Raw genomic sequence first — 24,309 nt, 5'->3', positions numbered from 1 at the left:
ATATTATAATTTAGATAATATAAGGCCAAATGTGCATTCATCATTATCACTGTTTCATTCAGCACTAAGATTGTGAACACAGGTCTCCACAATGTGAGTAGTACGCGTGCAAATGTAGAAGGCATGGGGCTGTGCTGTATGTTTCGGTAGTTTCCGCCAATGTTAGGGAAAGTTATTGTTCCTTTTATTTTTTTCTTAGTTGGAGGGATTTTCCTTTGTGTCGTCTCTTAGTGAACTTCTTATAGGTTGCTGATTGTATCTGGGGACTCAAATGTCGTGTTGGGTTTATTGTTAACAGGCAAAACTGTTAGCGTTTGAATCCATTCAAACGCTAACAGTCCTGCCGTCAGCAACAAAGCCAACACGACATTTGAGTCCCCAGATACAATCAGGCATCGACTGCACACCGACCAGCGCAGCGCCGTGAAATGGCATTAAGAAGGCATCGACCAGCGCGACCAGCGCGACAGTGGAAAGGACGGGCAGCGCCACACCTCCAGGAAGACAGAGATCAGTAGCCCATTTCAATCCTGGCTTAAACAGGCGCCTATCGCTGGTCGCAGATTCCGAAAGCATCAGTACTGAGTAATAGGAAGACAATACTTAGCCTCCGTTCTGCCAGTTGTAATAAAGACTAAATGATATAATTTTATGTAAGAGGCACAAGAAGTACTTCAAGCCACTTCATAACAAAGAGTTATGTTTTTTTCCTTTCTAGAAATGAAGAGTTCTACTAAATTGAAAGTGTCATGTGTTCTGGCGTAACCACAAGCACTGGAACGAAGATGAAGAACGCAAGAGAAGAGAAGGCGGTAAAACGACGTCGGCCAATAGCGTGCTAACCAGGACGTCACCACGATAGTAGCGGCATCTAGTTGAAGTGAATGTAAGCCACGCTCCTGCCAGGCTCGGCCGTCCGTCTGATCGGCTCCTTTCTTTCCCAACGTCCTTCTTACGTCACCATTCACAACAAGGATTCCTACACCTTATTCCCCTCCGCCGGTGTGCCCCAGGGTTCCGTCCTCTCCCCTCTTCTGTACCTCGTGTGTACGGCGGACATGCCGCCGCCGTCACTCCCCTTCCACCTTCTCCAGTACGCCGATGACACCGCCTTCCTTGCCCTTGCCCCCACCCTGCAACGCTCCCAACACCTTCTCCAATCCCATCTTGACTGGTTCACCGCTTGGTGCAACCAGTGGTTGCTTAAGGTCAATCCAATCCAGGCGATCATTGTAGGCAAAACCACCCCTTTCTTCCGCCTCCTCGATTTCTACATCACCATCTATGGCCGTCCTATCGCCCTCACCCCCACCCTTAAGTACCTTGGTGTCACTCTCGACCGTCGCCTCTCCTGGACCCCCCACCTCCGGACGATCCAAGCCAAGGCACACTCCCACCTCTGTCTCCTCAAGCTCCCGTACTTGGGGTCTGGACCCCTCCACAATCCTCCATACCTATAAATCCCTCATTCGCCCTATCCTTTGCTACGCCCACCCTGCCTGGATCTCCGCTCCCCCTACCTTTTACAAATCCCTTCAGATCCTAGAACGCCATGCTCTTCACCTCGCCTATCGCATCCGTCTCCCCTTCCCCACGCCGATCCTGTACGACCTTATTCCCTTCCCCCACCTCCTCCTTTTCCTCGAACGGATACGGATCCTCTACACCTCCCATAAACTCGATCCTCCTCACCTGCTGGTCTCTCCCATCCTCTCCCACCCCCGTCCGCTGCCATGCCTGTGCTTCCACATCCCACCTGCTTTCCATGTCTCCACTCTCCTTACCCTCTCCCAAGGTGACTTCCGCCAGCTCCCCCTCCCTGATGATGCCCTCCTCCCCTCCATCTACCCTCCATCTACCCTCCCTCTCCCCATGTTTGTTCCTATGGGCACCCTCTCTCCATTCTCTCCCCTCCCCTCCCTCCTCCCTTTCTCACCACTCCTTCCCCAGGCTTCTCCCACCCCCCTTCCTCCACTCCTTCCATCTCCTCTGTCATTTGCATCCTTGCTCACCCCTCTCCCTCCCCCTCCCCCTCCCCCTTCTTCCCCTCTCGGCAGTTCCCCGGACTCGCACACGCTACGTGGACATTCGCGCGCCAGAGGTCATTGCCACCAGTTTCTCATGCTTAGTGTTCGCCGTCACGCTCCAACGTTCACATGTGCCATCGAAATCGTCAGTGTTTGTGCGTCGTGTCGAAATTTTGTAGTGTGGTTTTTCGTTGAGTGTTCTTTATGTTCTGTGTCTACTGTTTTTTACCCGCCAAATTTTTCAATCTCTTTTGTGTCTCCTATATGTTTTCTCATTGTTAACTCTGAGGCTGAAGAGCAGCGTAAGTTGCTGCTGCCAGCCTACCTGATGTACTGGTGTTGAAATTACAATAAAGGAAAAAAAAAAAACAGGCTCGGCCAGACGTTAGTGGAGAGTATTCGCAGAGCATTAGCACGGCTTAGCAGAGAGTGCTACAACAGCAGTTATTAGTGATCCACAAAATGTGCGTCAAACTTGCATGAACTTTGTATATAGTGAGACGCCCTGCTAAACCCACAGGACAGGAGGGGTAGTTTAGATTGTGGAAAGGGGCCAAAATAAGCGGCTGTCAGTTACACTCGAACGTAAAGCTTTATTTATTTGACCAAACATTACAAGAGCCAAGAAAATTAAAAAAAAAAACAGCATTACTTTTTGGAATTATATACCAGCTGAATGCGCCTTAAAATCTCATGCCTTAAGGGCAATTCCACTTTAATTTAAAAGCGGCTCAAAGCCAGTAACTTAAGACTCAAACCAAAATCAGAAATTTAAAAGATAGAAGTCCTTACCTTAAATCAGTTCCTTCAATTAGGCTAAAGGCCCAAACAATGTCGCACCTAAAGAGCAAAACAACTTTAATTTAAAAATCGGCTGAAGGTCCATTACTTACACGAACAACAATAACAAATAAGGAAAGGCAGTACACCCAACGGCGCTCAGAAGTCTCCGAGGGTCGGCCTGGAATTCAAACACTAACGCTCGCTTAGGTGAGACAGGCAGTCTGCCAACCATTCTCGATCCGACGACAACCCAACCGACAGTCAACGGACCCATCGACAAGATAACTTCCGCTCCACCCGACCAGCACACAACAGGGAGTTCAACGGAACAACGTAGAAAATATTGGCGCCCACAACCAATTATACATTGAGCTGTCAAATAACACACCGTGCTGGACAGCGACAACACGATGAGGAAAATACACTGCCTGAATTTACGTCAACGGCCAGGGCAGGTAACCGGAACGTTAACGCCCACAAGGCAGAAGATTCGGCTGGTGCACTTCAATTCAAATAACCAAGTACAGTTAAACTCCACCGGAGGGTAGCTAAAATTTGCCAACTTGAAAACACACATTGTTGCTCACGGGAATGTCCCAACAGCTGATAACGAATTCCAAACGACACAATGTGAACAGTCGTGTCTTGCTGGTAGATTAAGTCAAAATTCAGCTTTCGTGTCCAGGATCGGTGAGCCATGAACCTCGTAGCAATGGGAACAGCCTCATACACTTCGACCGCGTGTGGACGCCGCCAGCGACCTCGGCCAAACCCCGCGGAGATTTCCTCGATGCTCCACGCCAACCGACCAACTCCCAGGCTCGGAAACGGTGAAAGGACCAAATATACGTTGGCCGATGAGACGACCAACCAACGGTCGTCCCGCTCCAATCTCCCTCCGTCGGAGAGTTCATGTGTGTCGCCAGCGGTCGGCGAGCACTGGCTGTCGGCGCCTCACCGGCGCTCCGTCCCGACTGCACTGCTGGTCCGTCTCCAACTGACTGCCAGACACACCACTACCCGGAAATACTATCGGTCGCTCCAGAGATGGTACGACAGGGCACTTATCGATACGCGCTGTTGCTGCCGCTCATGGGCAAGTAAGGCAGGAAGTTAGTGACGCCAGTAAATGGAATAAGAAAACGTGGCGGCAGTACCGTAATAGAAGATGACAAACAATAAATGGGATAAACGCGAGCCGTGCACGGCTCATATAGCAAAGGACTCGGATTTATGTTGCATGTCGCCCATCGCTCGCGACACCATTGTTAATAAAAAGTTAAGTATTATCAATCGGCTTTATTGAAATAAAACTGTTAATGTTATTTGCTTGAATTGTTGTATAGCATTCCGAGAACCCAACATCCCTTAGGCACCCTATACGAGACGAGTGGGCAAGACTCCACATCATGTACAGATCATTTGGATTCCATCCCACCTCCTCTCCTCCCTTGTTTATGTCGGTGCTGACTCCCACAGTAGGTGACACGACATCTGACGCCACCTCCTCTCCTCCCTTGTTTATGTCGGTGCTGACTCCCACAGTAGGTGACACGACATCTGACGACGAGGACCCCAGAAGCAACGCTCCATCACAGTGTGTCACTAGTATTGAAACGTCCCCTTAGAACAATTATACACGACTGTGCTTAAACTGACACACAATATTTTTTAGCGCAACGCAATCTGACTTTCAATAATCCCTACAAAAGAATGGCCCTGTCTAATATTAACCTATACGTTTCACAAATCACTTACCTCACAAAAATCTTCGTTACTCGAACTACTGCAATACAGCGAGCGCCACTACTGCCAGCTAAATAAAAGATTCAAACTAAGGAAGGCACTAACTACTGATAGGGATAGTTAGCAAATGAAAGATATTAATAGAGAACAAACACTGTATTTACCTTAATAGTCATAATATGACAAATTAAAAAACTCCGCCATCTCTCTCCCCACATCCACCACTGCTGGCGGCTCACCTCCAACTGCGCAACGCTACGCGCTGTTCACAGCCAGCTGCCTAACACTACAATGGCGAGTATTACAACAATGCAAAGCAGCCACAGACTGCACACAGCACAGCCAGTGATTTTCATACAGAGGTGGCGTTACCAATAAAAAAACCTAAACAGCCTACTTACAGTATTTCTCTCTTTTCTTTCAGAGGCGCATTGCTACTGATTGTGTTCTTTATTGCAGACTAGCCGCAACACTTAGACTATTTGTGAATAATTACTTTGTTGTGGCGCTCTTCTCTTTAGAATGGCCTGTCCGCCTCCTACAGCACCTGTGCGTACGCCTCCGGTTGCTCCTGGCTTTGATCTAAGGCAGTAATGTTGCAGCTGATGACGACAATCCAGCAACTCATTACTGCACAAGCCGCTGCTGCGTGAGCTGCGCCACAACAGCCAGCCAGGCACATCAACAGCACTGCCACCGCCTCCATGTATTCCGCTGTTCAGAGCTTTCGGTGACCAGCAAGAGGAGTGGAATGAGTATTACGTTCAGTTCGACGCTCAATTGTGCTACACATCAAGTGAAAGGTAGTATAAAACTTTCTTATTTCTTGTCAATGGCCCGCACAGCAGTGCACCACCTCGCTCAAAAGTTATTCCCAACTAGCAGGCCAGAGTTGCTAATTTCTGAAGATTTAGTTTCCTTCCTGACTAAATATTACCGTGATCAGGTATAGGTTGCTGCAGCTCGCTACAAGATACACTGATTGCGAAAGAAGCCAGAACAGACATACTGTCAGTGGGTCACTGAACTTCAGGGTTTGACAAGCTAGTGCCGTTTGCAATGCAGCTGCGGACAATACTATAGTGACGCAATGATGCGTGATACAATTACATACAATGTGCCAGATAGTAGGATTCATGAACAAATTCTCAAATATTCTGATCCTGCTTCGAAACGAGGGTTACAAATTGTTGAACACCAGGAATCGTGTGGTAGTGCTGTGGAAAACTTTGAGTAGCTCCCATTTGCTGTGAAACGGAAAGTGACAAACAGTGAAACGTCCCCTTACAATAATTTATGAATGATTGTGCTGGTAAACCCCTCAAGTTATTTGATTTTCAAACAGCTGAGCAAAACTGAACGTACTCAGACATTTCTCTCTTTACTTATTCTGATCATCACTAAACAACACACAATATTTTTAGCGCAACGCAATCTGACTTTTAATAATCCCTACAGAAGAATGGCCCTGACTAACAATAACCTATACCTTTCATGAATCACTTACCTCACAAAAATCTTCGTTACTCGAACTACTGCAATACAGCGAGCGCCACTATTGCCAGCTAAATAAAGGATTCTAACTACTGAAGGGACTAACTACTGATAGGCGTAGTTAGCAAATGGAAGTTTTTTATAAAGAACAAACAATGTATTTACCTTAAAAAAATGGTTCAAATGGCTCTGAGCACTATGGGACTCAACTGCTGAGGTCATTAGTCCCCTAGAACTTAGAACTAGTTAAACCTAACTAACCTAAGGACATCACAAACATCCATGCCCGAGGCAGGATTCGAACCTGCGACCGTAGCGGTCTTGCGGTTCCAGACTGCAGCGCCTTTAACCGCACGGCCACTTCGGCCGGCTATTTACCTTAATAGTGTTCAAATGTCATTATATATATATATATATATATATATATATATATATATATATATATATATATATATATATATATATATATATAATCAGTTCATGACATCCAGTCTTACAAATTTACTGTCTCTGATGGACACACGTCCAGATCATCTGCTCTCAAAACTCCGCCATCTCTCTCCCCACATCCGCCACTGCTGGCGGCTCACCTCCAACTGGGCAACGCTACGCGCTGTTAACAGCCAACTGCCCAGCACTACAATAGCAAATTCCAACAATGCAAACCAGCCACAGACTGAACCCAGCACAGTCAGTGATTTTCATATAGAGCGCTACATTGCGTTACCAGCATAAAAACCCAAACAGCCTACTTACATCAGGTACAGCCTTGCGACCAACCGCCACACGCAAACTGGCCACCGCGCTGTGGTCAGAGTAAGCAAGAGTCAACGCATGTCTCTGCTGTTAAGTCATATCCCTGCTACTTTTCCATGCATAAAAGACAACACTGGAACACGATTTGCTCTGCTCATGGAAAGCCAGATCATGTACAGTATATGTGCTTGCAACACAAAAATAACTCTACTCACATTCCCTCTTGTAAGTGCAGAGCACCATATCACTCTTTGAATGTAGTTTTTTTTCTAAACTGGGTGCTGTACTAGTAATGACCAAATTCAGGATGTGCCTTCACCTTGCCAAAGTGCTGTGCAACGATAGTCAGACAAACTGTTTGTGCACTTAGTCATTGCTGGACGCTGTGTGCAACTGCAGTTAGACACTGGTGCCTCTGTTACATTGCTTAATCGTGCCGCTTAGGAACAGTTGGTCTCGCCACAGTTGACAAAACCTTGCATGCAACTTACTGCATATAATGGTCAAGATATTCCAGTACTTGGTAGATTTAGTTTGCCAGCCAAATTACAGTCTCTCACACCCGAACAGAGCCGTTTACAGTTTTACACTCACGAGACTGTGAAAATACGTTTGGATTGGATTCATTTGGTTTATTTGGTCTTTGTATTCAGCACAATGTACTTTCTGTTTTTGCTGTCTGTCCAAAAGATTGCGGAGTTTCCTGATTTATTTTCTGAAGTACTTGGCAGGGCAAATAATTTTGTGCCGCACATTACTATGAAGGACAATGTGCAACCTAAGATTTTTCAGGCGCGTCCCGTTCCTCATGCTCTTAGACACAAAGTTGCAAATGAACTTAAAGAATGACAAGACAATGGTTTTATTGTTCCTATCCAGGCTAGTCAATGGGCTTCTCCCTCAGTAATCTTACCGAAGCCTTCTGGAAGACTTCGTGTATGTGTTGACTTTAAATCTATTGTGAATCTATAAACAATAACTGAAACTTATCCGCTGCATCGCCCTCTGGAATTAATGGATAAGTATGGTGCAAGCCATTATTAACCAAAAATTGATTTACGCGATGCCTATTTGCAAATTCTGCTAGATGAGCACTCTCAGAAAATATTTGTGGTCAACACATATTTAGTGTTGTTCAAATTTTACACTTACCCTTTGGCAGCGCTTCCACGTCTTCCATATTCCAACTCTACTAAGAACAACGTACTGCAAAAGTACCATTGTGTTCAAATTACTTGGACGATATGGTGGTGCTAGAACGTACACCAGAGGAACATTGCAGTAACCTTCGCATGCTTTTTCAAGCACCTTCAGCTGCGGGTTTGAAGTGTCCTCTGGACGAACGTGTCTATTTTCAGCCTGAAATTCAGTAATTCGTCCATTTTATTAATAGCCAAGGCGCTCATCCCCTTCAATCACATTTTCTGGCCATCCGGGACCTGCCCGCCCCGCGGAACGTGATAGAATTGCAGTCAGTCCTCGGGAGGATGACATGTTTTATCAGGTTTATACCCAACGCAGCCCAGACCGCGGCTCCCTTGCATCGATTGCGCCGGAAGAATGTGCCTTTTCTTTGGATCAAAGAGTGTCAGTACGCATTCTAGAAACTAAAAAATGCCTTGTTGAGTGACGGATGCTTTGTTCATTTCGATCCCGCTAAGCCTGTGGTTTTGCAGTGGACACTTCATCGTACGGAATCGGAGCTGTGCTCTCGCACAGATTTGGTTCACAGTACAGGCCGATTGCTTTCTTTTCCAAGTTATTGGCCAAGACACTATGTAACTATTCCCAAATCAAGAAGGAAGCGCTCGCTATTGCCTAAGGCGTGACAAAGTTTTACCATTATTGTTTGGTCGGAAGTTTTACCTAGTGACAGAACATAAGGCACCTCAGACTTTTGTTTCATCCGTACAAACCTGTTCCACCATGCGTGGCTCAAAAGCTGCAACGTTGGGCTTTGTTATTGTCACCGTATCGGTACGAAATATTGCGCCGGCCCATGTCGAACCTTCAAAATGCTGACGCCCTTTCGCGCATTCCTGTTGGTAGCGCTTCCAAATTCGATGCTGTTGCCGTATCTTTTTGTCAGACTGATGTGCAGGACACTGAACTTAAACAGACATTTCCCCTGCACTATAGAAAAACCGTACAGGGCACAGAAGCAGACCCCAGTCATCGAGTAAAACAGAAGCGATTTCCGGCGTTCCCCAAGGTAGTGTTATAGTCCCTCTGCTCTTCCTTATCTATATCGATTTAGGAGACATTCTGAGCAGCCGTCTTCGGTTGTTTGCAGATGAGGCTGTCGTTTATCGACTAATAAAGTCGTCAGAAGATCAAAACAAATTGCAAAACGATTTAGAAGAAATATCGAAATGGTGCGTAAAGTGGCAGTTGACCTTAAATAACGAAAAGTGTGAGGTCATCCACATGAGTGCTAAAAAGAACGCGTTAAACTTCGGTTACACGATAAATCAGTCTAATATAAAAGCCATAAATTCAACTAAATACCTAGGAATTACAATTACGAACAATTTAAACTGGAAGGAACACATAGAAAATGTTGTGGGGAAGGCTAACCAAAGACTGCGTTTTATTGGCAGGACACTTAGAAAATGTAACAGACCTACTAAGGAGACTGCCTACACTACGCTTGTCAGTCCTCTTTTAGAACACTGTTGCACGGTGTGGGATCCTTACCACAGAGGACTGACTAAGTACATCGAAAAAGTTCAAAGAAAGGCAGCACGTTTTGTATTATCGCGAAATGTGGGAGAGTGTGTCACAGAAATAATACAGGATTTGGGACGGACATCATTAAAAGAAAGGCGTTTTTCATTGCGACGGAAACTTGTCAAGAAATTCCAATCACCAACTTTCTCCTCCGAATGCGAAAATATTTTGTTGACACCGACTTACATAGGGAGGAACGATGACCACGATAAAATAAGGGAAATAAGAGCTCGTACGGAAAGATATAGGTGTTCATTCTTCCCGCGCGCTATACGAGATTAGAATAATAGAGAATTGTGAAGGTGGTTCGATGAACTCTCTGCCAGGCACTTAAATGTGATTTGCAGAGTATCCATGTAGATGTAGATGTAGATGCGTACTAATAGGAAGACGATACTTAGCCTGCGTTCTGCGAGTAATAACAGAGAGTAAAGTCTTGTACGTAGGAGGCCCAGGAAGCACAGGAATCACGTTATGTTTGTTTTCTTTTTAGAAATAAAGTGTAGAATTAGTGTTAAAGTGTTTTGTATACAAATGATTTTGGATTCCTGCCACCGGCCATCGTAACGTCTCTGCTTCCTTGTTTGTGTCGATGCTGAGTCCCACATTAGCTGACGCAACAGATCCCTCCTCGTGTCCGGACGTTTTCTGCAGCTGCTCAGGCCGCTAGCTCATCCTCGTTGGATAGCAAGGAACGGAAAGGACAGTCTAAAATTGAAACCTCCTGGCAGATTAAAACTGTGTGCCGGACCGAGACTCGCAGGAGAGCTTCTGTAAAGTTTGACAGGTAGGAGGCGAGGTACTGACAGAACCAAATCTGTGAGGACGGGGCGTGAGTCGTGCTTGGGTAGCTCAATTGGTAGAGCACTTGCCCCCGAAAAGCAAAGGTCCCGAGTTCGAGTCTCGGTCCGCACACAGTTTTAATCTTCCAGGAAGTTTCATATCAGCGCACACTCCGCTGCAGAGTGAAACTCTCATTCTAACAGCCTACAACTGTCTGCATTTCCGTGCCATTTTCAAGGCCATCAGTTTTTAGGTTAAATTTTCCGGAAGTTAGATACGACATTTGGAAACTGATATATGCAAAAATACACTGTGGGGAAAAAATTAGTACACCTGAAAAGACGAAGCTGATTGTCATCCGATGACGGCATATGTCACCTGGGGGATAGTAGACGTACTGACAATGGTTCCAACGTCGTCAGCCAACAGATAGCTTAGTGGCACAGCTACAGGAGCGTCATCTGTGTCTGCCCTTTAATATGGAATGCTCACAGCCAGAACGCTCAGTGTGGTGCAAACATGCGAAGGAAGAAGGCAACCTTGCCACGGATATGCAGTCTTGCTTCCTACAGCCAACTGAGCGAGTTTGAAAGGGGTCAAGTTGTGGCCTCCTGAGTGGCGAGATGGTCCTTTCGGAGAACTGTCACAAAAGTTTCACGCGCTGCGTCAGTTGTGCAACAACACTGGTGTCAGTGGTCACGTGAACATTCTGATACCGCCAGAAGTGGACTAGTCATTGGACGTCAGGGTCATTTCAGCCCTTCTAAGGTTGCACAAATAGATCGCGGGTGATGTGATTCCGAAGTGGAGACGCGAAGGAACAGCCACAGCTAACCCAAAACCGAGCAACGTAATGCACGGACGGACAGGAACCGTCGACGGTTGCTGAGAGAGGTTGTAAAAAACAGCATGAACTCAGCGGAAGGAATCATTTGTGAGCTACAAAATGCTACTGGCACATCCCGCTAGTTAAAAAAAGTTAAGAAGAACGTGTTACTATGGTCGAGTAGCTCCATATAAACCACAAATTTCTCCAGCCAGTGTTAAGCGAAGTTAGAAGTAGTGTAAAGAGCGACGCCCTGAACAGTGGATGATTGGAAACGAGTAAATATAGATGGAGCCCCTCCACGCCCGCACCAACGTGGTGACCAGACCGAAAGTTCTACTGTCACCTCCGTGAACATGTTAGTTGTCTAGTAAGTGGATCACAGGATGCTGGGCTGTGATGTTGTCCGTGCGTCTGGGTAAGACTACGCATTAACACGGTCCATCAGGTGATAGATAGTGGACGAAACGCGAGTGAGGATAGCGATTTGAAGAGCAGAGGGAAAAAAGTGCCATGGCTCGTGCCGTGGGAAAAAAACCTCTGCGACAGTGGTTTGGGTAGTAAGAGCAGTAGTGGCTTACTAGCTGCGATAGCTCATGCAAGGTTGGATTTGTTAGTATAGGTATCATGCATCATTACCGTGACAAGCGATGGCGATGTGTCCCAGTTGCTACAGCTGCTACATTCCTGGAACAATCAAGATCGTTATACAGTAGTGGGAGATCGGCCATAGATCATCTCACTGTGTGGGGGATGTGTGGAGCTTGTTTGCATGCAGTGTACGTACGGCTTCCCTGTGTGGTGCCAGTTATTCGGCAGTGTATTTCAGCTGGATATCCAGTAAATGCGTCTGATTAACAGGGGCTCGCCTGTGCCGTTATGTTTGCGTATGCTTGGCCATAGATGTTATGTCCTTGCAAGTATGTCTTTTGGTCTTTTATGTTTCCATCTATGGTTGTGGTCGTAGTTCCCCAGATTCAGAATAAACGGGTTCTGCGAATGTCTGGAGTTTCTGTATAGTTTTGTGGTGAGTTTGTGGATTACCTCCGTGAGAGTCTCAAGTCGGTATTCCCGGTGAAGGTCCGCGATGCGTGTGTATCGTGGAGCATTGCTTATGATTTTGAGTACTTTGTTTTGTATGAGCTGCAGACGGCGCAGGCGTGTAGGCGCAGCGTATCCCCAGACGGGAGCTGCATACGTCATCAGGGGTCAGATAAGTGTCATGTACATGGACCTCGACACCCTTCTGTTCAGTGTGCTACGCCTGTTGAGCATAGGATAGAGCTGTTTGAGCCTCGCGCTAGCTCGTTTGGTCATGTGTTGTATGTGGTCCCCCCAGAGTAATTTCCGGTCCAGCCAGACACCGAGGTATTTGACTTTCTCGCGGAAACGTATTGGGCGTGCATGTAGAGTTATTGGTCTGCAGTAGCGGTGTTTGCGCAGTTGCTTCGGTCTTTTAGTGAACAGAACGGCTTCGCACTTGTCGACGTTTACTCTAACACGCCATTTCTCCAACCAAGGCTCGGCCACTCTGAGTGCAGTCTGTAGGCGTGACGTAATGTTTGATGGTTTCCAATCTTGCGCAAGGATGGCTGTGTCATCCGCGTAGATTGCCATCATTGTGTTGTGTGTGGTTGGGAGATCGTTTATGTAGAGGTTAAACAGTAGGGGCCCTAGGATGCTTCCCTGGGGTACTCCCGCGTGTATACCGTGTCGTGTTGATTGTTTTCCCTGCACGTCAAACTCCTGTCTGTGAGGTATGAGTGTATTAATTAAATTATCATTTAGACTGTAACATTGGAATAGTTTTGGATTGTCAGATGCGTAGAGAACGTTACCTGTCTTCATGTGTAGTGCCAACAATTAAGTGTGGAGAGCTGGTGTTGCCTTATGGTAGTGTTTTTCGTGGTTAAGGTGTGGTACCCTTATTGCGCTAAAGAAGGGTACGAACACATTTTACATAATTTTGTACAACCCACAGTTGAGGAACAGTTTAGAGATGGTGATTGTTTGTCTCAGCGTGATAATGTAGCCTGCCATAAATCAGCATCTGTGAGGTAATTGTTTGTGGACAGTCACATTCCTAAAATGCACTGCCTGCACAAAGTTCCAACCCTAAAGCAATCGAAGTCCTTTGGGTGAATTAGAAGGTAGACTTCGCGCCAGACCCCAGAGTCCAATATTGCTAGCTTCTCTAGTTTCGGTTCTTCAGGAAGAATAGAGCATGGAGTGCCATTCCTCCGCAGACATTGAGAAATCTCAGGGAAGTATCTGCAGCTAGTTCAAGCCGTCATAAAGGTGAAAGGTGGACAAACCGCATATTAATATCCACTAATAGATGTCCGGATGCTTTTAATCTGATAGTGTATTTTATTTATTCCATCACCACTTCCTAATTTCAAAACTTCCGTGCTTCTTATTGGGCCTAAATTTCTCCCTATGTCTCTTCACTCCAAAACCGTGGATTTTTATTATTATTTTATTATTTTTTTATATTTAAGTAATGTCACTATTATTTAATATTTTAAAGTACGTAACATTTACTGGTATAATTCTCATATTTGATGTGTTTATTACGATACGTTCATTTTCATAACATCCACTGCTCTGCAGACGCCTTATGCTGACGATAAATGAATGACGAGTGCACTATAATCTAACACAACGTTGAACACTGCAGTAATCGGTAGGCTGTTCCGAGGCAGGGTGATGCTTCCTGCCCCTTTAATATGGATCACTCCGCTGAAGGAAACCTTGATGTCGTAGTTTCGTAACATGCGCAATGCCGTTCACTTTCTATACAGCTCCCTGAAGGTATTCTGCGGCCTTGACTGGTCCCACCGCAGAACAATTTCTTTCGCTTTGCGTCGATATGAGTGCACTGAACTGTAACGCTATGCACTTAACCGTTAACTGTTTCAAATCACACAGGTGCGCGGCATAACCAAGATAGCTACATTACTCATTCTCCACGAAGCATTCTCTAAGTTCCTATGACATCAGTTTACGTTCCTAAAAAAACCAACACAACACACACACACACACACAGATAGACAAACGGGGGGGGGGGGGGGGGAGAGGGATAGAGAGGGCGAGAGAGAGAGAGAGAGAGAGAGAGAGAGAGAGAGAGGTGGCAAGAAATGGATAAGACTACATCGTGAGCATAGAATAATGTAGCCATTTATTCGCCGATTTAGAATAGGAACAAGTACTGATTTTGCCTTCTGAGCTATAGAAGATGACAGTGTGACCTGTCAGTAAGAATCATCTACTGTGGGGAAGTCGAGGTGTTACTGCATACGACAAATTATCGATATTTTAGGTATGATGACTTAGCCCTTCCAGATTATAAAGGCTTCACTCCTTCTTTCTAATGATTTCCGTACATTTCATACATAATCGCGTACTAGATCTAAGTATAAAGTATCCCGGAGGACTTCAGGCGTCTTTTCTGCGATGCTGTGTGTTCTCTACGCTTCTAATAAGGCTACGTTCCCCCTACTGTCCGTGGAAAGACAACTTGGTTTGAGAGTACATGGTAGATACAACGTCCCATGTGAAAATCATTTAAATTAGGAAGGTAAGAAAATCTGCACGGTTTTCGAGTGCTGCACTGAGCCTGTACATCAGTTACAAAAACTTTTAAAATTACGTCATAATGGAATATAGCCTCAGACACGGCAAGAGATCAATTTTCAAGATGTCAAGGTCCTATCCCACGCTTCTTTTATTGGTGTTCTACAGTGTGAGAATTGGTACAAAGTATCGTGTGCAGCAGTACGTGTAATACTGAGTTGGCCATAATTTTAATGGAACCTGAAAATAGACGCTGGAGATGGAATGTTCACAAAGAAGAATGATAAATAAATTAAAGTCAAAGCGGGGATTTATTCTGGGAGCGGTCTCTATTCCCCTTCCAAACAAAATCATAACTCCGACTTCTGGGAACCGAATTCCTACATTTGCGCATTCGAATCCTGCCCCGTCTCCAACCGCTCTTCTTCCGTGATATCTCTCCACCAATAGAAAGCCACAGCACCAGGTATAAAAGCCATTTACCGAACACGGCGCTCAATCCTCACACAATGATGAAGACTGTGCAATTTTCAGAAGTTCGAGATTCGACACAAATGTGAGGCAGTTTGAAGACAGGGAGCTTTATTGAGCGAGGTGGCGCAGTGGAGCAGAGGTTAGCACATTATACTCGCACTCGGGAGGACAACGGTTCAGACCTGCGTTGGACCATCCAGATTAAGGTGTTCCGTTGCACCCTAGATGGTTCCAGGCAAATGCCGGGATAGATCCGTCGAAAGAGGACTGCCGATTTCCTTCCCCGCCCTTAAAACAATCAGAGATGGTGCTCTGTGTCTAGCGACCTCGTCATCTTCCTTCCTTCTTTTTACAGAGTGACTTTCAGACAGGTGTACAAATGTCAGCAACGCTGGTGAACCGGGTGGGTAATCGCCTCGAAAAACTGAAGTTCGAATGTGTTCAAAACGTAAGAAAATTTCGTAATGCCACGTGTTGTATTAGCCCTGTTCCTGTGATTTATTCGTCGTACAGTGGTAGCCACATCTAGTATTTACGAGGACGTGCTGAAAAGTAATGCCTCCGAACTTTTTATGTAAAAATTATTGAAGCTATTGTCTACATACACTCTAAGACCAAAAACAGAATTAAAAAAACGACACACCATGAACAAATTATCCGAATCGGACGGAAGTCGGTAGATATGATTTTGATTTACAGGCAGATAAATGATTACAATTTCAGAAAAACTGAATGATTTATTCAAGAGGAGGAGCTTCACAAAATGGGCAAGTCAATAACTGCTTGGTCCAAATTTGGCCCCTATACAGGAAATTATTGTGGTTGGTAATGAGTCAGAGTTGTTGGATGTACTCCTGAGGCATTGTGGCATATTTTGTTAATTGGTGAGTTAGCTTGTCAAAATCCCGAGCTGGTTGGAGGTTCAAATGGCTCCGAGCGCTATGGGACAACTTTTCAGGTCATCAGTCCCCTAGAACTTAGAACTACTTAAACCTAACTAACCTAAGGACATCACACACTTCCATGCCCAAGGCTGGATTCGAACCTGCGACCGTAGCGGTCGCGCGGTTCTAGACTGTAAAACGTTCTCAATTGGGGAGAGATCTGGCGACCTTGCTGAGCAAGCTGGGTCACGCAAGCGTGCAGAAAATCAGTAGGAACCCTCATCGTGTGTGGACGGACGTTACCTTGCTGAAACGTAAGCCCAGGTTGGCTTGCAATGAAGGGCAACAAAACGGGGCCTAGAATGTCGCCGACGTAACACTGTGCTGTAAGAATGCCGCGGATGACGATCAAAGGCGTTTTGCTACGACAAGAAATGGCGCTACAGACAATCACTCCTGCTTTAATATAGAAATTCGTCAAATAGCCGTGCAAACTGAGATGTTATTCTATTTTATTTTCGCTACAAACGGCCTTGCCTCAGTGATAACACCGTTTCCCGTCAGATCACCGAAGCTAAGCGCTGTAGGGCTGGGCTATCACTTGGATGGATGACCATCCAGTCTGCCAAGCACTGTTGGCAAGTGGGGTGCACTCAGCCCTTGTGAGACAAACTGAGGAGCTATTTGATTGTGATGTGGCGGTCTCGTAAACTGACATATGGTCGGGACAGTGGTGTGCTGACCACATGTTCTGTTGTAGCGTCCCCTTATCAGTTAGAGAGCCTGCACAACAGACAAGCAAGGTGGACTGCCGACCTCCCTTCAAGAGCTCATATCAAAACATCGCCAGTGAATGTAAACATCAACAAACTTTCCGCATAAACACGGCACTACTTCGTGAAAAGCTATGTGATGGAGATTCACCAATTGGAACTAAGTGTTCCGCAGAATAGGTGTTATAAGCACCCCAACAATCAGACCAACAGAGTGTACCTGCAGTTAGGACAGCTCCAGCCAATACCTAAGCCAGCTCCAGTCCAGTAAACGCTCGCTGTACTCTTTCTGTAGAAATTTGTATATTCTTGGGCGTAACGCCACTTAGGAATTGTGTAGAGTAGTATTTTGGTTATTATTATTTGTTTTCATTGCCTTGTAACTTTTATGTGGCTTTTGCCACCACAAGAATTTTTGTGTTTCTTGTTGTTCTTGAGTTTGCAAATTTTTGCATGCCAAGAAGGCGTTTTAGTCAAATAAAATGTGTTCATGCTTGGTCATTAGTTCTTTCCCGCCGACCGCAGGACACTACATGTTTCTCCATAACCACATCCAGTGACGCTTGTGGGCTGAAGATGACACGGCGCGTGGTCGATTCCGTTGAGCGTTCATGGCCTGCTCCGGCGGAGTTTAGTTTTTATTTTATTTTCGCTGCGAGTTTCGGCAGGTCAATATGTCATACTGCTGAAACCGGTAGCGAAAGTAAAATAAAATAACTTCTTTGCTTTCACAGCTCTTTGACGAATTTCGTTGTTAAATATTTGACCAGCCGCTGTCCCACATCAACAATGGATCACAGAGACTGAATCACACCTGGTTGTCGGCCCGTATGGCTGGCGAAAGTCGGGTTGGTATCCCACTGCTTTCTGGGACGTCCTCAGACGCGTCTTCGGCCTGGAATCTCATTGGCTGGAGTAGAATTGTCTTCATCGGTGAGCCCCGCTTCCAACTGAGCCCCGATGACCAGCAAAGACGTGTCCAGAGATGTCCTGGACAGTGGGTGGATACCAAACTGACTGTCGCCCACCCCTATGGATCAACAATCAGGAGTGATGGTTTGGGATGCCATTTCATTTTATGGCAGGACTCCTTTGGTAGTCAGCCGGCCGCTGTAGCCGAGCTGTTCTAGACGCCTCAGTGTGGAACCGCACTGCTGCTATGGTCGCAGGTTCGAATCCTGCCTCGGGCATGGATGTGTGTAATGTCCTCAGGTTAGTTAGGTTTAAGTTGTTCTAAGTCTAGGGGACTGATGACAGATGTTAAGTTGCATAGTGATTAGAGCCATTTGAACCATTTTTAGCCTGGAACCGCGCTGCTGCTACTTTAGCAGGTTCTAATCCTGCCTCAGGCATGGATGTGTGTGATGTCCTTAGGTTTAAGTAGTTCTAAGTCTAGGGGACTGATGACCTCCTATGCTAAGTCCCATAGTGCTCAGAGCCATTTGACCCTTTGGTAGTCATCCTCGGCGTCATTACAGCACAGCGGTACGTCGACGATATTTTATGCCTCGTTTGTTGCCCTTAATGGCAAACCTTCCTGGACTTTCAGCTAGGTATGTCAGCCTGCACACGCCGAGAGTTTTTACTGGTTGTCCTCACGCTTGCCAAATCCTACCTCGGCCAGCAATATCGACAGATCTCTCCATCTCTTCCCAGTTCAGAACGTTTGGAGCATTATGAGACGGGCCCTCCAATGTGCTCGGTATTTTAATAGCGTAACGCCCAAGTCGAACAGAATTTTACATGGATTACATCCAACAACTCTGTCAGTCAATGTCAATACGAATAATTACTTGAATACGGACCAGAAGTGGACTTACATCTACATCTACGTGATTACTCTGCTATTCACAATCAAGTGCCTGGCAGAGGGTTCAATGAACCACCTTTAAGCTGTCTCTCTACCGTTCCACTCTCGAACGGCACGCGGGAAAAACGAGCCATGTGAGCCCTGATTTCTCTTATTTTATCGTGATGATCATTTCTCCCTATGTGGGTGGGTGGCAACAGAATGTTTTCGCATTGAGAGGAGAAAACTGGTGATTGAAATTTCATGAGAAGATCCCGTCGCAACGAAAAACGCCTTTGTTTTAATGATTGCCACTCCAATTCACGTATCATGTCTGCGACAGTATCTCCTCTATTTCGCGATAACACAAAACGAGCTGCCCTTCTTTGTATTTTTTCGATGTCATCCGTCACTTACACCTGATGCGGATCCCACACCGCACAGCAATACTCCAGAATAGGGCGGACAAGCGTGGTGTAAGCGGTCTCTTTAGTAGACCTGCTGCACCTTCTAAGTTTTCTGCCAATGAATCGCAGTCTTTGGTTTGCTCTACCCAAAATATTGATCGTTCCACTTAAGGTTATTTGTAATTGTAATCCCTAAGTGACACTTATGTGTTACTGACTTACTCACTTTGTGAAGCTCGTTCGTTTATCTGTGAACGTACAGATACACCTATCGATTTCCGTCCCATTCAGGTAATTCCTTTGTGGTATGCTTTTTTTCCCTTGGTTGTATTTTCAGCCCTCGCTAAAACACTGTGAATAATAGCGTGTAACATGGCGGTGTGTAACGTAATTATGTCGGTGAGTGAGAAACAGCGTGCTGTGAGTTTCGAATTCGACAATTTCGTCCACACTTGGAGCACCTTCTCCTTCAGCTTGACAACGCCAGACCACGCACTAGCGTTGCGGCATCTGCAACAAAGTACACCTTGGGTTCACTGTCATCGATCGACCTGCATACGGTCCCAACTTGACCCCACCCGATTTCCAGTTGTTTCCAAAACTTAATCAACATCTTCGAGGACCTCACTTTGATAATGATGAAGCGATGCAAGCAGAGTTGCGGTTTTGGATCTGTTAACAAGTTAGACATTCTAGAGTGGCGATGTCAACAAACTGGTCTCTCATTGGAGGAAATGTGTTCGTCGCCACGGTGACTATGTTGAGAAATAAACATGTAGACATGAAGAATAAAGGTGTAGAACGCTAACAACGTTTGCTTTATTTAAAAAAGCTCTAGGAGTTATCACATAAAAGAGTTCGGAGTCGTTACTTTTCAGCGTACCTTTGTAGTGTTTCGTCAGCTGTCAAAAAGGTCACATGTATTTTGATAGTATCGGAGGTCATTTACACTGTCTGACAAAAGAAGTGAACCACACAGAGAAGACATGGCTGTCTGACAATGTCAATGTAATTTCGTACACGAACACACCATCGGTATGTAAATGCTTAGAGTTGTAATTCTCTGTGACAGCTGGGATGGCCACGAGAGTGCATTAGCGACGTTCTTGTACGGTATAGATTCCAGGCTTGGCACAGTATATGAGAGATGTGAACGGCGTCAGATGCTCAGTGATCGTTGTGAAGGACGCCAAGATGTCGTGCACTTTTGCACCAAGCACATCATAACCCCATCACATCTGCCGTCTACCACCTGCGAACAAGTAACAGCCTCTCCTCACCAGTCGGAGAAGGAAATTATCGTCTCATGCGTCGGTGGCCGTTAATACCAGAACACAAACGACTGCGTCTGGAGTGGAGCCGTGACGGGGAATCATGGACTGCTGACGAATCGCGTCGCAATGCTTTCAGCGATGAATCGCGATTCTGTACTACCACGGAAGACCATCGTGGATGAGTATCGCGGTGACCTGGGGAGAAGTGTCATTGGTCTAAAGTTTTGCAAGGTCACAGCTGTGTTAATCTTGGCGTCTTGGTACGGAGTGTCATGAGGTATGGATTCAGGCCACGGATGAAAGTCATTGAGGGAACTCCGAAGCTCACAACGGTACATCATTGCCATTGACAATATCGTGTTGCCATTTTCCAACAGGGCAATCCCCGCCCACACACGACACATCTCTCTGAGGACTGTCTGTGTGACACAGAAGTGCCAATGTGGTCAGCATGATCCGATGATCTGACCCGGATCAAAACATGTGTGGGACCCGCGAGGATGTCAACTCTCTGTCCTGGATATCAAGAACCATTTACAAAAGTTGTCGGCCAGATTGCCTCAGGACAGGGTACAGTGACTTTATGACAACCTTCGCAGCCGCGTCAGTGCATGCATCCAGACCACTATAACACTGATAAGTGGTTTCACACTGCCAAGTTCTTTGAAAATATGACTCGATATTGTAATCACTGAAATGACATCACTTACGCTCATTCGGTTTCCTTCTCTCTTTCTCCGTGTTTCACTTTTTTACCTTTAGGAAAAGTAAAGGCACGAGAGAGGCAATTCTGACGTTGCAGTTAATAATGGAAGCAAGACTAAAGAAAAATTGAGACTCATTCATAGGATTTGTGAACCTGGAAAAAGCATTCGACAATGTAAAATGGTGCAAGATGTTCGAAATTCTGAGAAAAGCGTGGGTAAGCAATAGGGGGAGACGGATCATATACAATATGTACAACAGCCAAGAGGGAATAATAAAAGTGGACGACCAAAAACGAAGTGCTCGTATCAAAAAGAGTGTAAGACAAGGATGTAGTCTTTCGCCCCTGCTGTTCAATCTGCACATTGAGGAAGCAATGAGGGAAATAAAAGAAAGGTTCAAGAGTGGAATTAAAATTCAAGGTGAAAAGATGTCAATGATACGATTCGCTGATGACATTGCTATCCTGAGTGAAAGTGAAGAAGAATTACGTGATCTGCCGAACGGAATGAACAATCTAATGAGTACAGAGTACGGACTGAGAGTAAATCGAAAAAAGACTAAGATAATGAGAATTAGTAGAAGTGAGAACAGCGAGAAACTTAATATCAGGATCGATGGTCACGAAGTAAATGAAGTTCAGGAATTCCTCTACCTACGCATTAAAATAACGAGTGACGGAAGGAGCAAGGAGGACATCAAAAGCAGACTAGCGACGGCAAAAAGGGCATTCCTGGTCAAAAGATGTCTACTAATATCAAATATCAGCCTTAATTTGAGGAACAAATTTCTGAGAATGTACGTCTGGAATACAGAATTGTATGGTAGTGAAACATGGACTTTGGGAAAACCGGAACAGAAGAGAATCGAAGCATATGAGATGTGATGCTAGAGACGAATGTTGAAAATTAGGTGGACTGATAAAGTAAGGAATAAGGAGCATCTGCGCAGAATCGGAGAGGAAAGGAATATGTGGAAAACTCTGGTAAGGAGAAGGGACAGGGTGATAGGGCATGTGTTGACACATGAGGGAATGACTTCCATGGTTCTAGAGGGAGCTGTAGAAGGCCAAAACTGAACAGGAAGACAGAGTTTGGAATATGTCCAGCAAATAATAGAGGATGTAGGTTGCAAGTACTACTCTGAGATGAAGAGGTTAGCACAGGAGAGGAATTCCTGGCGGGCCGCATGAAACCAGTCAGAAGACCGATGACTCTAAAAAAAGAATGTATTACGTATCAAAAAAGGACCAGAGTATTTTCATTAAACTTTTCAGTGAGACCGGAATAAAGTGCAGCTTCATTTTGAACATGTTAAATACATCTTTCTGTGAGTCTGCTGTGAGTAAAACACGGGTTTACGATTGCAAAAAGCGTTTGGAAGATGGCTGAGAAAATGTTATAAATGAAGAGCAACCTGGACGCCCCATCACATCATCAATCGATTAAATCGTGAAAAACGCGAACAATCTCCGAATCCCAATCAGAGAAGTCGCTAATTACGTTGGCATATCAGTTGTCTCATATCATGAAATTATTTCGCAAATTTTGGGTACGAAACATATGAAAGCAAAGTATTTACAAAATTGCTGAATTTCGGAGAAGAACTGCGCCGAATCCAAGTTGCTCGTGAGTCACTAGATGAAGTCGACGTAAGCACTGAGATGTGTCACAACAGATGTGGAAAGTTGGGTTTATGAAAATGGCGTCCAAACTAAGCCCAAATCGTCCCAGTGGAAGCATTCTGGTTCGCCAAGACCGAAAAAAAGCCGGACAAATGCAGCCAATTATGAAAGTTTTGTTGACTGTGTTCTTCTGTTTTAACAGCATAGGGCAACACGCGTTCTTGCCACAAGGTCGAACGATCAATATTGAGTACTATTTACGAGTACAACAGCGTCTGCATGCTGACTTATCGTTGGTTGCTCACGAAATTTTGGCCAATAATGATTCCCTTGCCTCAGTGTTCGCCAGACATGGCCGCACCTCACTTTTCCGTCCCCAAAAAGAAAAGAAACCTCAGAAGGCCTTAGTTTTACAAGCATAGATGAGTTTAAAAAGGCAACACTGAGAGAGGTAAACGTAATCACAATATTCGAGTCCCAGAAGTGTTTCAGTCATTGGAAAAGGCACTGGCGTAAGCTTATAAAACAAAATGTGGACTATTTTGAAAGGGATAACGTTAATGTGGGGAAATAAATAAAATACTTTTCAAAAAGAAATATTCCCCTAAATTTTAGGGTTCCGTACCTCAACCGGTACAAACGGATCCCTTATACGGTCACTTTGCTGTCCATCTGTCAGATCTGTGTGTCTGTCTGTGCAAGTGTTAAGAAACCTTTCTCTTAGGAACGGGTGGATGTATCAAGTTGAAATTCATGTCACATACTAACATTTAAGATTCCTTGGCGGTGCAGAAATTTTAAGCTTTTAAGTCAATGAAATCAAAAGATACGGCCATTTATGTCACATATTTTGAAACTCGCAAACTGACTCATCAAGATCTGTAGGGCACTTTTCGTTGACCAAGAATCATGAAATTAAGCAGCCGGCAGGGTTTTACAACACTAGTAATGGTAAAAATCTGAAAGCTTAATTTGTAACTGTATCACACGAAAAAAGTATTTTTTGTCATTTGTTATCCATCTGTCTCTCTGTCTGTCTGTTATCATCCAGTTTTTTTTTTCGGGAACTGCAATAACAAATGCGAAATTTCTCGAAAATTAAACATTCTCGAAAGACTTGGAACTCCCGGGACCGATATTTCGCCGGTATCGATATCGGTAACAGTCAAAATTCGTCGAGTTCTCGATTTACGAGATGGATGAACTATCTATATACTTAATTAAGTTTGTATCGAACACTCAGAGAGCGAGTTCCAGGCCTAAACGCAGTCTTGTTACCCCTTGAAATCCTTTAGACACAGTGCTATAGCCCACTGATAAACTTGTGTATCGTGCGGAATCTGTGGTTAGGCGGCACTGTCGCTGTGTGTGGTCAAAGACGTGTGAATGAAGAAGGGGAACTGGTAGACCATGTCAATGCGGGGAACTGGGAAACAAAGGGGAATGGGGGCCCAGGTGCTCGACGACCAGCGTATAGCATTCGAGGCGATAGTGGAAAATGTGAACATCAATCATGGATCAGTTTTCAACATCTTGTACGATATTTTGATTATGGCAAAGGTCACCACATGTTGGATTTTCGATTGCTCACATCAGTTCAAAACTTGCTGAACCACGGAAACATCGGAAATGTTGTAGCTGTGTCAAGCCGATCCAGA

Source organism: Schistocerca nitens, chromosome 2, assembly GCF_023898315.1.
Source record: "Schistocerca nitens isolate TAMUIC-IGC-003100 chromosome 2, iqSchNite1.1, whole genome shotgun sequence".
Lineage (NCBI taxonomy): Eukaryota > Metazoa > Arthropoda > Insecta > Orthoptera > Acrididae > Schistocerca > Schistocerca nitens.
Note: the sequence above shows the minus strand (reverse complement) of the source record.